The sequence below is a fragment of the Bos grunniens genome, chromosome 11 (assembly GCF_055505025.1).
Source record: "Bos grunniens cultivar Pamir isolate PY7600 chromosome 11, Bosgru_T2T1.0, whole genome shotgun sequence".
In the NCBI taxonomy this organism is placed as follows: Eukaryota; Metazoa; Chordata; class Mammalia; order Artiodactyla; family Bovidae; genus Bos; species Bos grunniens.
Genome location: NC_141175.1, coordinates 80,124,499 through 80,139,725, shown reverse-complemented (window position 1 = coordinate 80,139,725; position 15,227 = coordinate 80,124,499). Strand labels below are relative to the sequence as shown.

The 15,227-nt window shown below is 44.4% G+C and overlaps 1 non-coding gene across 1 annotated transcript; it reads left to right on the top strand.

Moving 5' to 3' along the window:
- Window positions 1-2,161: 2,161 nt before the first annotated feature.
- LOC147363391 (U6 spliceosomal RNA) lies at window positions 2,162-2,268 on the top strand. The gene has a single exon (XR_015137524.1). It is a non-coding gene; the product is annotated as a U6 spliceosomal RNA (small nuclear RNA).
- Window positions 2,269-15,227: the final 12,959 nt, after the last annotated feature.

Genomic DNA, 15,227 nt, shown 5'->3' with positions numbered 1-15,227 from the left:
TCTCCAGCAGGTCCAAGATCTTGTCAGACCTGAGCGGGAGCAGTCACCTGGAGTCACCTACTGGTCCCAAGGACTGCTGCTAATTGAGGGCGGGGGAGCCAGAGTTCCAGCATTTGTTCAGCCATGGATGTTTTAAAAACCGAGGGCCTATGAACAAACTGTCAAATCAGGAGCAGCTCTGGGAAAAAACGATTTGAATTCTGTATTCTCTCATGGCCCCTTTTGGCAATAGCTGCAGCCTTTCCTTCCCTCAACACCATGCTGTCCCATGCCTGCCCCAAGGCAGAGGCCACATCTGTTGAAGCAGAAGAGGGCAGGTAAAGTATGGAGGATCTAGTCACCTTGGGTTTGCAGGTTGAAATTCCACCTCTGACACTTGTTGAGTGGGTCAGTTGGGGCAAATTCTTTGTGCTTCAGTTTCCTCATCTATATAATGGAGAAATAATAATAATACTCTTAGCTGTCGAAAGGATTAAATGGGGAAAAACGCTTAGCATAGCGCCCAGCATGTAGTAAAGTGTTCAGTGAACATTTGTGTTGTTATTCCATTATTTTTAGAGCTTCCTCTCTCTTTATCTCTGTCCTTCCATTACACACCACACTTTCCAGTAATCCCACTGGGTTTGTCCATATAGATAAATGTACCCAGAGAATTGAAAACTCATGTTCTCTTGCAGGGTATTTTCTATGCTGTCCACCAAGCCCCTCTTTCCCAGTAGGTTTCCACACAGGGCCATGGATACTACTCCCTTACTCTCGTCAACCCTGGTTCATATGGCAACAACTGTCTGTGTTGCCCTCTTCATTCATCTCCATTCACTCAAATCTAGTTTAAGGTCTTCATTGTAACTATATGATTTCTGTTCCAAGAAAACCAACCCAAGTTCATATAAGTAGAAACAAAATGTATTGACTGCACAGAGGAAAAGTCCAGGGGATACGTGTGTCTTTAAGCATGGCTTGATTTAGGACCTTGTATGAAGTCACTAGTACCTGCTGTCATCTCTTGATTTTGCTGCCTCCATATTGGCACCACTCTTAGAGACTCTACATTTGTGGTGGCAAGAGGTTTGCATTGCAAAGTGAACTCCAGGTTCAAGTCCAGTGAGAAAGAGAAATTTCCTCTCTCTTAATAGCCCCAGCAGACACTGCATGTGTTCCTTGGCTGGCATCACAGATTCATCCTGGACCTATCTTATTATTGGGGGAAAGAGTAAGAAATTAGATGCTCCCACCTGTAACCCTACCTACAGTTCCTGGGCTGATGGAGGGGGAGGAGTGCTTCTTAGAAAGAAATCAGATTTGTTTCAAAAATAAAGGAGAATGGGCACAGGGGAGTCAAATCCTTGCAAATATCCACTACAGACACATCTCTTCCAAAACCCATTCCCAACAACTGAAGCTAGTTCTCTTCTCGGAACTCCTGACCTGATTCTTCATAGTGCCAGTCATGCTGGCAATGTATTTTGCTGTGATCCCTTCGTTAGGAATACATTTTGCTATATCAGCTATGCTACGAACTGCTTGATGTGCAAACTGTTGACATGTCCTTCATTTGATATAGCCTTCCTGTATTGCACTGTTACATTTCTATTACTGATATTGAACTTCCCATGTAAGTATGTCTTCCTTTCGGAGCTCCTTAACTTCCACAGGGAAGGAAATGAGGATACTTCTTTCTTTATTAAATTTTTTTAAATTATTTATTTATTTTTGGCTGGGCTGTGTCTGTTGCTGTGAAGGCTTTTCTCTCATTCTGGCAAGTGGGGGCTGCTCTCCAGCTGCTGTGTGCAGGCTTCTCATTATGGCGGCTTCTCCTGTTGCACAGTACAGGCTCTAGAGCGTGCAGGCTTCAGTAGCTGTGGCGCAAGGGCACAGTAGCTGTGGTTTCCAGGCTTTAGAGCACAGGCTCAGTAGTTGTGGCGTACAACCTTAATTGCTCCACAGCGTGTGGGATCCTCCTGGACCAGTGGTAGAACCTGCATTTCCTGCATTGGCAAGAGGATTCTTTACCACTGAGCCACCAGGGAAGCCTCCAAGAATACTTCTTTCTATATAATTGTTTAATAGATGTTGATTGATCAAGAATTGAATGACATTTCTTCTCTTGTACCTTTCATTGGCCAAATGTCTAGTAGGTGCTATTAATAATAATACTTTCATGCTCGCTTTGGCAGCACATATACTAAAATTGGAACGATACAGAGAAGATTAGCATGGCCCCTGCACAAGGATGACATGCAAATTCGTGAAGCATTCCATATTTTTTATAAAAATCTTAGAGGAGAACATAGGCAAAACACTCTCCGACATACATCACAGCAGGATCCTCTATGACCCACCTCCCAGAATATTGGAAATAAAAGCAAAAACAAACAAATGGGAACTAATTAAAATTAAAAGCTTCTGCACAACAAAAGAAACTACAAGCAAGGTGAAAAGACAGCCTTCAGAATGGGAGAAAATAAAAGCAAATGAAGCAACGGACAAACAACTAATCTCAAAAATACACAAGCAACTCCTGCAGCTCAATTCCAGAAAAATAAACAACCCAATCAAAAAATGGGCCAAAGAACTAGACATTTCTCCAAAGAAGACATACAGATGGCTAACAAACACATGAAAAGATGTTCAACATCACTCATTATCAGAGAAATGCAAATCAAAACCACAATGAGGTACCATTTCACGCCAGTCAGAATGGCTGCGATCCAAAAGTCTACAAGCAATAAATGCTGGGGAGGGTGTGGAGAAAAGGGAACCCTCTTACACTGTTGGTGGGAATGCAAACTAGTACAGCCACTATGGAGAACAGTGTGGAGATTCCTTAAAAAACTGGAAATAGAACTGCCTTATGATCCAGCAATACCACTTCTGGGCATACACACCGAGGAAACCAGAATTGAAAGAGACACGTGTACCCCAGTGTTCATCGCAGCACTGTTTATAATAGCCAGGACATGGAAGCAACCTAGATGTCCATCAGCAGATGAATGGATAAGAAAGCTGTGGTACATATACACAATGGAGTATTACTCAGCCATTAAAAAGAATACATTTGAATCAGTTCTAATGAGGTGGATGAACTGGAGCCTATTATACAGAGTGAAGTAAGCCAGAAGGAAAAACACCAATACAGTATACTAATGCATATATATGGAATTTAGAAAGATGGTAATGACAACCCTGTATGTGAGACAGCAAAAGAGACACAGATATATAGAACAGTCTTTTGGACTCTGTGGGAGAGGGAGGAGGGGATGATTTGGGAGAATGGCATTAAAACATGTATAATATCATATGTGAAACAAATTGCCAGTCCAGGTTTGATGCAGAATACAGGAAGCTTGGGCCTGGTGCACTGGGATGACCCAGAGGGATGGTATGGGGAGGGAGGTGGGAGGGGGTTCAGGATGGGGAACATGCGTACATCCGTGGTGGATGCATGTTGCTGTATGGCAAAACCAATACAATATTGTAAAGTAAAATAATAATAATAATAATACTTTCCCCAGTGCATATTCTTGGCACCTTTGCTGAAGATCAATTGACTGTACATGCATGGATTTATTTCTGAGCTTTCTGTTCTCTTCCATTGGTCCATATATCTACCTTTAGGCAAGTACCATACTGTTTTGATTACTGTAGCTCTGTAATATATTTTGAAATCAGAATGTGATTGCATCTTGATCTACGCATCACTAGAAGCTCCAGTCTGCCCGCCTGGGCCTGTTGGCTAGAGACCCAGTGACAAGAGCAGTTAAGCCCAGCACAGGAGACAGGAGTACAAACTTTAAACAAACAAAACAAAAAACTTATCTGGCTTTTCATTCCTCAGGGACCAGGGATAAAGGCAGACTATGTCCTTAACAGGTGAAGGAAATAAATCCATAAAATAAGAGAAATACCCAAAGGGTGGTAAGCTAGTTTAGATATTTCATCCAAAGCTTTTGGCATTACCTACAGTGTAAGCTCCTGTATATCCAGAGGTAACTTTGTCCCAGGCCCAAGATATCTCTCTGGGACCTGGCCAGGGACTTGATGCCAATGCAATACAAGCTGAGCACTGGGCAAGGCTCACAGAGAGCATTGCTTAACCTGATTCCTAAGTCAAAGGGCCCCCAGGGACACCAACTAGTGCTTGGCAAGGAGGAGGAGGTCTGGGGAGGCATGGGACTGAAAAGGCTCTCCAGTTCTCCCCAGTCCTCTTTAATAAGTGGTGGGGGCTCCCTAGATGCCAGTACCATGGCAAGAACCAGTGATCAGGCCAACACAGTCATCTGCCCCACAGGAAATCTCCAGATAACTCCAGAAAACTATCACGCTGCTCTATATTAGATGACAGTCAATTCTGATGGCATGTCATCACCTGCACCAACTGAACACCCATATGCCACATCTCTAAAACATTTGATTTCTCAGTGGACAATCAAGGCCAAATCTCTATTCTGGCTTGAGCTGTGGAGCGACACAGCAGTGCTGCCCAGCAGTGAAGGGTACTCTGGAGCAGAACTGCTGGGTTTGAATCCCAGCTCTGTCCCACTTTCCACGCCTCAGTTCCCCATCTGTAAAATGGAGCTAACTCCTATTTTGTAGGGGTTATGAATACTCAGTGAAATGATTTAGACAAAATCTCTCAGAACAGTGCCCAGCTATAAGTACTATAAGGTTGGCTGGTACCACCATGCATTCAGGAGCCCACAAAGCTTTCAAACCTGCCATCTGAGCTAATAAAGTCTAGAGTGCAGCTCCCCAGGACTTTGGGGGAAAGCTGAGCATCTCTCACACCAGGGCCAAAAAGAGATGGCCTTGGATGTTCTCCTCCTCACTCTGGTCTGCAGATCAGAGGCCCTTCCAGCCTCCAAGTCCAGGGAGCCACTGCTGCTGCTGCTGCTGCTGCTAAGTCGCTTCAGTTATGTCCGACTCTGTGCGACCCCATAGACGGCAGCCCACCAGGCTCCCCTGTCCCTGGGATTCTCCAGGCAAGAACACTGGAGTGGGTCGCCATTTCCTTCTCCAGTGCATGAAAGTGAAAAGTGAAAGTGAAGTCACCCAGTCGTGTCTGACTCTTCGCGACCCTATGGACTGCAGCCCATCAGGCTCCTCCATCCATGGGATTTTCCAGGCAAGAGTACTGGAGTGGGGTGCCGTCGCCTTCTCCGAGGGAGCCACTAGGACTGTACTATTGATTTGGAAGGCTGCACCCCATGTCTGCACAATGTGTCCGGATGTGGCCTCCTTTTCCATCAGGTTTGTGCCAGATGGCTCTATTACCATGGGGTGCATTTCAGGCCTCCTCACTATTATCAGCTTCTCACTTTCAGCTGCTGCACCAGGGGCAGGATCCTTCCCTTCCTCCTTTTGCCCCATCATTGGGTATTGTTTTCACTGGCAGCCTGGGTTACAGAGCTGAGCCATCTCTTGTCCTGCAAGGCTTCTTCCAGCCCAATGCTCAGACTCAACCACATCACCTCAGAACTCACTCGTGCCTCCAAGACCCAAACACAAGTGAATCTATCTTAAGTAGGCTATGGGAGATAAGGAGGGGGCAGGGTAATAATTGTCCAGTTCATGCCACCTGCATTTGAAGAAATCTTTTCTGCAGGGATGATTAGCACACTAGAAAAACTAAGAGGGGAGGAGGAGAAAATTGTAGAGAGGGAAGAGGCAAAGAACTACCCTGGAATCATGAACACCAGGTTTACAAAATCTGCCATCCCCTCCACACCCCCTCCTACATCTTCACTCGGAAAGTGGCCCCTCCTACTGTGCCCTTGCCCCTCCCCCTGAAGCTGCCTTAGGACTTCAGCTGTCAGAGTCCTTCCTTCCTGATCATTCCTTCCCAAATAGACTGCAAGCAGAAGCTATGAGCTCTCCCCACCATACTCTGGTTGGCACAGCTTCCTTATGTTAGATTAATTCCTCAAAGAAGGGGGATTTTACCTTAGAATAAACAAACAGAATTCTTTCATCAAATTGCTCCAAGAGAAGCCCATCCAGCGGAGGGAACTGTTTAGCAGCTGGCCCCTTTCCCTCCTGGGTTTTTGTCCTCACTGGCAATGCTCTTTTGTTCTCATTGCCACCAAGTCACCTGGTCTGACTTGTTCTACCCAGGTGTGGGCTCTACCTCCACTGTCCCCCTTTGCAGGATTCAGGCAGGCTGGAATCCTCTGAAAATAGCCCCTAAGAAAATCAACAAAATGAACAAAGAACACACAAACAGCTGAAGAAAAGATGCGCTGACTGAGTGCAGGTACCTAATCCAAAAACAACCAAAGTATTATCATCCCTGGGCCAGACAGGCCTGGGTTCCTCCCTGCCCACTCCATCTCCCACTGAAAAAGACCCTCTCAAGTAAAACATTTCTGGTGCTCTCTCTCCCTCCCCTTGTCTCCACCTCCTGACCAAGCAGAAATGGATAAAAGAAAGGGCAGGTGGTACTCGGAATGCAGCAAACCCCCGGCTTTGTGTCTGAGCTAAGACAGAAGGGGAGGTGGTCCCTTAGTTCTTTGTCCCTTGGTGTGAACTAGGAGAAGGGAGATATCCATAGACAGGGACCTAGCATGGGGACAGACGCTGGTGAAGCTAGGCGTGAAGTCAAGGCCAAGGTTCCTGACAGTCTTTGTCACTCTGGCCTTGTCCCCATCTTTTCTGGGCCTTAGTTTCACCATTGGTAGAATGAGGAAGTTTGAGTAGGTGATCTCCAAAGTCACCTACTCACTTCAAGCATTTGGGAATTTTGCAGTTTTCCAATACCAACCACCAGTTTCCAGAGGTGAGAACACATCAATCCACCTAGATGGGTCTCATACATGGGGCGTCAGTAAAGGCTTCCACTCCCAACAGCTAAACTTCCTGAATGATGACCAGATGCTAGAAACAACCGCATCTACTTTGCATGTGCTGACTCATTTCCTTCTCACAGGAACCCTGAGAAAGGCTTAGTCTCCCCCATTTCACAGAGAGAAAATTCGTGCACAAAGAGGCTAAGACTCGTGGGTGATAATAAAAGGATGGCCTTCAGGCAGTGTGGCTCCAGGGTCCATGCTCTGATTCCCTAAATGACTTCTTCATAATGCATGACTATAATATATACCACAGGCACAATAGCCAAAAGGCGGAAACAACACACATGTCCATCCACAGATGAATGGATAAACAAAATGTGGTGTATTAGTACAATGGGATATTATTCTGTGTTAAAGAGGAATAAAATTCTGATATGTGCTACAACGTGGATGAACCTTGAAAACATGCTGAGTAAAGTAAGCCAGTTACCAAAGGACAAATATTGTGTGATCCCATTTACCTGAATTATCTGGACTAGACAAATTCATAGAAACAGAGAATAGATTAAAGATTACCAGGGGCTAAGGGAAGGGGAGTATGGGGAGTTATTGCTTAATTGGTACAGGGTTTCTGTTTGGGATGATGGAAAGTTCTAGAAACTGATAGTTACGATTGTTGCAAAACACTATAAATGTACTTAATGCCATCAAATTTTATGCTTAAAATGTTTAAGATGGTGAATATTCTATGTCACAAATAAATTTTTAAAATGTCTGTTGCAGAATAGACATCACTTGTTGAGCACCTACTATGCCCGTATGGCAGTAGGGGCCTTATGCATTGCCTCGTTCAGCCTTACAACAACCCTGTGAGCTAGGCTAAGGTGCCATTTCACCTAATTCATAGGCTAGGATGCCAAGGCTGAGAATAAATTCCTCAAGGACTCACAAGTAGTAAGTGGTAGAGCTGATATGTAAACCCAGGTAATGCTGACAGTAAGCTCAGAGAAGATAGAGAGAAACCTGAGCAGGCTAGGAACAAGTTGAGATGAACCAGGGTATGAGGCCACTCAATCCCTCCTGTGTTGGCCAGGTTCCAGAAAACTCACATTTGGTTTTTCTCACATCTCTCTCTGCATTTGTTGTGTTTTTCCCCACGTTTTATAGTTAACAAATGCCCTCCTGCCTTGCCCCTCCACAGACGCCACCACCTCTGCCTATGTCTGCCCAGGACACCCCCCTGCTCCGAGCACAGTAGCACAGCCTGTTGGATTTAGGGGAGGGGAGGTGGGTGGCTCAGAGCTCATCAAGGTTTATTCTGTGCTGAGCAAGACAGGGGCCCAGATTTCTGCTAAAGGTGACCCCTGAGCAAGCAGCTCCCATACCCCCATGGGGAGTTCTGCTGGGGTCAGGAGCAGCTGGCTGATGACTATCTGCAGAAGAACCTCAGAAAGGCTTGTGCAGGCAGCTTCATGGGGTGCCAGGCCTTGGTAGGTTACAAGTTTATCCCAGTTGGGGCCACAGGTTTCCTTTACCTTGTAAATAACAAACAATAGGCACATGGCATTCTGCATTCAGGTCACCAGGAAAGCCAAGCACAACTAGATCCAGGCTACCATGCTCCTGTCTGGTTGTAGCCTCCAGAGGCCTCAGCCTAACCAAGAAGTTTACACGGAGGCACAAAGCAACCTTAGAAACTCCTCATATGGGAGCTCAAGCAAAAGCACCAGATTCCAAAAGTTGTGACTGTCGGGGTTAGGGAAGGTGGTTGTGTGTGTCACACAACTTCTTTTCTCTAGCCTGCATCCCCTCAGACATTTTCCTGGCATTCTGCTCCCCCAGGCCCTGTGCCCAACCGGTTGGTGGCTATAAATCCCCAGAAGATGTTCACTGAGAATCTGGAATTCCTCTCGGGGGATCCTGAACAGCCAAGCCTGACCCAGGAAGTGAGATCCATGGGATTCCAGACCTCAGGCACAGTGTGGGGAAAGATTTTTAAGCAGATGAGCCTTCCCAAATTCCCTTTTAATCATGTCCAGGAAGAGTGACCCCTGTCAGCAGGCAGATTGAAAACATAGGCTCTCATGCTCTCAGGAGAGTGTAGGGCATAACAGAGTGGATGCTGATGTCAAACTTCCAGAGCCTAAATCCCGACTCTGCCACTAACCAGATGGATGATCTTGAGCCAGTTGTGGCTAAATTTTCCTTCTTTATAAACTGTTGTTTTTATTGTTCAGTTGCTAAGTCGTGTCTAACTCTTTGCAATCCTGTGGACTGCAGCATGTCAGGCTTCTCTGTCCTCCACTATCTTCTGGAATTTGCTCAAATTCATGTTTATTGAGTTAGTGATGCTTTCGAGCTGTCTCATCCTCTGCTGCCCCCTTCTCCTTTTGCCCTCAATCTTTCCCAGCATCAGGGTCTTTTCCAATGAGTCTGCTCTTTGCATCAGATGCCCAAAGTATTGAAGCTTAGGCTTCAGCACCAGTACTTTCAATGAATATTCAGGGTTAATTTCCTTTAGGATTGACTGATTTGATCTCCTTGCTGTCCAAAGGACTCTAAAGAGTCTTCTTCAACACAACAATTTGAAAGCAGTAGTTTTTTGGCATTCAGAAATAATAATAATGCCTACCTCTGAATATGGAAGAGAACCAAATGGGATGAAGCACATAAGGTAGTCAGAACAGTGCCTGGCACAAAAGTCCTATTCAATAACTAACATTATTGTTGCTGTTGTTTAGTTGCTAAGTTGTATTGGACTCTTTTGAGACTCCATGTACTGTAACCTGCCAGGCTCCTCTGCCCATGGGATTTTCCAGGCAAAAATACTGGAGTGGGTTTCCATTTCCTTTTCCAGGGGCTCTTTCCAACCCAGGGATCAAACCTGCATCTCTTGCATTGCAGGCAGATTCTTTACTGCTGAGCCACCAGGTGAGCTAACACTATTATGCAGATAGATATTAGTAGTCAGTTGTAGCATCTTTGCTCCTGAAGCCCCTGAGATTCAGACTCCTTCTCAGAGCAAGCAAAGCAAGTAGCTGCTATCAGTTGGACAGGGCATTGTGCCTAAGACATCTATTTGCAACCATTGCCCTATTTTTTTCTTAACTGGGCATGTAGTACCCTTCACCTCTCTGTGAGCTGGGACTCCTCTACTTCTCCACCATGTCTCCTATTACACCAGTTCTAGGATCACCCTCCTCGTAACACATATGTGCACTTTAGATGCAAAACTTACCCCATGCACACTTTTAAACAGCTTTATTGAACTACAATTCACATACTATATAACTCACCCACTTAAAGTCCACAGTTCAATGGCTCTTAGATTACAGAGCAGTGTATATATCACCACCACAGTCAGGTTTAGTGTGTTTTAATTACCCTTCCAAAAAACATTTACATCTCTTACCCATGACCTTCCCAAATTCCCTTCCCCCACCCCCTCAGACCCAATCAGGCAACCACTGATTACTTTTTGTCTTTATAGATCTGCTCACTGCAGGTATTTCATATAAATATGTGGTCCTTTGTGACTGGCTTCTTTCACTTAGCAAAAGGTCCATCCACATCGTAGCATGTATCAATACTTTATTATTCTTACTGCTGAAAAATATTCCATTGTATGAATAGAGTATATTTTATTGATTCATTCACTATTGCACATTTGAGTTGCTTCCTCTTTTTACTGTGAATAATGCTGCTATCAACATTTATGTAGAAGTTTTTATGTGGACAGGGGATTTACTGACAGAGCAAGAGAACAGCCATCTTGGGTAGCTTGATCATACAGAGAAATAGATGGATTCCTTGGTGTGATGAAATATCTTTCCCAAAAGTTGGCATCTTCCCTCAATAGGTGGGAACCTCCAATCTATAACCAGCCTAAAGGGAAAGTAATAAAAGCAGTTCCATTCTAGATAGTTAAATAAACAGACAAGGATGACCATTCTTATTACTGTTTAATAAGCTCTGGAGATAGTAACCAATAAAATTAGACAACAGAAAGAAGTTGGAGGTATAAGACTTGAAAATAAGAAACAAAGTTATCATGATTTATAAAGAGTCTCTTGATGAAAGTGAAAGAGGAGAGTGAAAAAGTTGGCTTAAAACTCAACATTCAGAAAACCAACATCATGTCATCTGGTCCCATCACTTCATGGCAAATAGATGGGGAAACAATGGAAACAGTGGCTGACTTTATTTTTCTGGGCTCCAAAATCACTATAGATGGTGATTGCAGCCATGAAATTAAAAGATGCTTGCTCCTTGGAATAAAAGCTATGATGAACCTAGACAGCATATTAAAAAGCAGAGACATTACTTTGCCGACAAGGTCCGTCTCATCCAAGGTATGGTTTTTCCAGTAGTCATGTATGGATGTGAGAGTTGGACTATAAAGAAAGCTGAACACTGAAGAACTGATGCTTTTGAACTGCGGTGTTGGAGAAGACTCTTGAGTGTCCTTTGGACTGCAAGGAGATCCAACCAGTCAATTCTAAAGGAAATCAATCCTGAATATTCATTGGAAGGACTGATACTAAAGCTGAAACTCCAATACTTTGGCCACCTGATGTGAAGAACTGACTCATCGGAAAAGACCCTGATGCTGGGAAAGATTGAAGGCGGGAGGAGAAGGGGATGACAGAAGATGAGATAGTTGGATGGCACCACCGACATGATGGACATGAGTTTGAGTAGGCTGCGGGAGTTGGTGATGGACAAAGAAGCCTGGAGCTCTGCAGTCCCTGGGGTTGCAAAGAGTCGGACATGGCTGAGCGACTGTACTGAACTGATAGATAGCATGGTTGTGTATCTTAGAAACCCAAGAGAACCAGCTGAGAAACTGTTGCAAACAAAAGAATTTAATAATGAAGCTGCAATAGTGTGTTTATAATAAGAAATACATATTTGATTCTCATCTCATTTCTAGTACTGTTGTTGTGTAGTCACTAAGTAGTATCTGACTCTTTGTGACCCCATGAACTGTAGCCCACCAGGCTCCTCCTGTCCATGGGATTTCCCAGTCAAGAATACTGGAATGGGTTGCCATTTCCTTCTCCAAGGGATTTTCCCAACCCAGGGATCAACCATATCTCCTGCTTGGCAGCAGATCCTTTAGCACTGAGCCACCTGGGAAGCCCCCATTTCTAGTATAGAGCTCCTAAAACCCTTGGAGTTTCCTACGTGATTAGAACCCTAAAAGTATCTTTTGTTATGTTAATGAGGTGGCTAATGGGCCTCACCAAAGGATGGGGGGCTGGTTACCAGGAGAACCAACCCTGTGATTAAGGTTTTGGAACTTTCCATCTCATATCTGACCTTCTGGGAGAGGAGAGGGGCTGGAGGCTGAATCCATTGCCAATGGCCAACAACCTAATCAATCATAACTATGTAATGAGGCTTCAGTAAAAACCCTAAAGCACAGAGCTTCCTGGTTGGTGAACACATGGAGATGTGGGGAGACAAGCATGCTCAGAGAGAGCATGAAAACTGCACCCTTTCCCTATATCTTGCCCTATGCTTTTCCATCTAGCTGTTCCTGAGTTACATTTTTTTATCATAAACTTGTCATCTAATAAGTAAAATGTTCCTTGGAGTCTATGAACCGCTCTAACAAACTAATCAACCCTGAAGAAGAGGTCATGGAAGCCTCCGATCTATAACCAGTCAGTTGGAAGCAAAGGGGATAACCTAAATTTGCAACTGGTGTCTGAAGCCCAGAGAAAAGTTCATGGAAACCTCCAATCTGTAGCCATTAAGACAGAAGCACAGGTAACAACCTGGGCTTGCACAGGCATTTGAGATTGGGGGGGGGGGGCGGAATTCTTATAAGACTGACCCCTCAACCTGTGGAATTTGATGCTGTCTCCACGTAGTGTCAGGCTTCCCTAGTGCTCAGCTGGTAAAGAATCTGCCTGCAATGCAGGAGGACCTGGGTTCGAGCCCTGGGTTGGGAAGATCCCCTGGAGAAGGGAACGGCTACCCATTCCAGTATTTTGGTCTGGAGAATTCCATGGACTGTATAGTCCATGGGGTAGCACAGAGTAGGACATGACTGAGCGACTTTCACTTTCTGGTAGTCAGCACTAGGTTGAATTCTCTGACACTGTGCTGGCATCTGAGAATTGCTTGGTGGTATGTGGGGAAGCACCCCACATACACATAGACATACACAGTGGAATTGGTTTCAAGAACCCAAAAGAGAAGCCAGTTACAAAGTTAATGTATGGTAAACAATAGCTTTTATATTGTACACAAAAATATCAACCAGTTAGAAGTTACAGTGGAAGAAAACAGGTATTTTAAATAGCAGCTAAAATATAAATAGCTGGGAACAACCTTCAAAATGCATAAGAAATGTATGAAGAAAACTTTAACATACAAAAGGGACTTGAAAAATGGAAAGGCATAGTATAATCTTAGATTGGAAGATTCATCACTGTAAAAATGTCAATTCTCCACACAGTTATTTTCTAAATCTAACACTATCCCAATAAGTATAACTACAGGACTCTTCTGTGGAACTAGAAAAGTGATTCTAAGAGTAAGCAGTCAAGCATAGTCATGAAAATGGGAGACATGAAAATAATCAGCAAACTTTGGAGAATCAAGAAATCAGGGCTCTACAGAGCCTGGCCCTGCCCTCATCAATTGGTGAACTATTTGTCACTTCTGTTGGAGCTTGTTTCCTCATCAGCAAAGTGAAACACACTGGCTCTAGAAGTTCTGATTGATTCTGTTATAAGACTACTCAAATGCCCCAGACTTGGTTGAAGCTCTGTCTATTCAAAACAGGTCTAGGACAGCTCAGCTTTGAAAGGCATCTGAAAGAGTATTTGCCTAAGTATGTGAGCTTCTGGGGTACCAGGGGGGCCTAAAAAGTGTTCCTACTCTTACTTTCGCCTGCACCCCATCTCTGGTTTGGCTTCCTGGGATTAATCAGTTGATCGGATCTGGCCTGTCCCTCCATTACCTCGTCACTGAAGATGTAAGCAATGTATTTGGGTCTTGGCTTCCCAGGTGGTACTAGTGGTAAAGAACCCTCCTGCCAAAGCAGGAAACGTAAGAGATGAGTTTGAGCCCTGGGTCAGGAAGATACCCTGTAGGAGAGCATGGCAACCCACTCCAGCATTCTCACCTGAAGAATCCCATGGACAGAAGAGCCTGGTGGGCTACACAGACCATGGGGTCGCACAGAGTTGGACACGACTGAAGCGACTTAGCACGCAGGCACATAGTTCCTATTAGAGCCTTTCTTAGGAGTTAATTTGCAAAGTTAAAGGAAGAAGATGGGGTGCACAGAGACTTCACAGGAGGAGGATGGACTACTCAGGGCAAAGAAGAGAATATACCCTGGACATCTTTGTCCCAAGAAATCCATTCTGAAAGGGTCATTCTCATTGGGGCTGATAAAGAGAAACAGACATTCAAACAGAGAACCAAGAGGAAGGCACAAGGCCTATACTCAGGCTCAGATGGAACTAAATGCATCGGTATCTTCACCCATGAAACAAGTGCATAGTGGACTGAGCTCAGTATTTATCACTTTGAATAGAGAAGAATAATTTGCACAAGAAGAAAAGAAAAATTTCTTCTCTCCCCAGTCAGGAAATGGAAGAAGATGCTTGGTTAGGATGCGTTTTCTATAAAATCTGGGAAGTCACAGGAGAGGGAGATGGGGATGACAGAGAGTGATGAGGAAGGTTTCACATGAAGAGAGATAAGGATAGAAGAACCGGGGAAGAAAGATACTAGCCCAGGATGGCCAAGCCCCATGACGGTTCTGTGAGTGGACTGACATAAAGTACATTGAAAACAGGGGTTGGGACGATGCCTCAGTACCAGGCCCAGGTATGGGGGTTTTCAAGGCAACTCTCTGGGCACTAGCATAATTCCCTATGTTATTATTGCAGAGCGTTAGAGGCGCTCTGAGTTCGACCACTCCCAAGCATTCTTCATCTACCCTTGGAGATGTAAATCATGGTGTATTACTGCCTGTGACTAGGCAGTGGTTTGAGTTCAGGTCAACCCAAGTCATTGCTAAACGCTTACCATGAGTTCGGCCCCACATGAAAGATGTGGTAACTGAAAGGGAAGTCAGAATAGTGTCCCTTGCTATTAAGGAGTTTATAGCTGGAAAAATAAGAATTCCATACTGGAGAAGAGTCTGATTCATATAATCAGACTCATAATTCATATAATTAGAATTATAATTATTCTAATTATAAAACACTCAGAATTCATATAATTCACCCAAATCCCAAATTAAATGTAAAAATGTTTTGAAAAGTGAGTGAGGTGTAAATTCAGAGGGAAGAGAGAAAGGACAGTGGGCTGGTGGCCAGGGAGGACTTCACAGAGAAGGTGGAACCTGACACCAACATATATCTGTGAGAGTAAGGTCCCGCTTCCTCCTTCCCCCAAATCCCCAGGCTA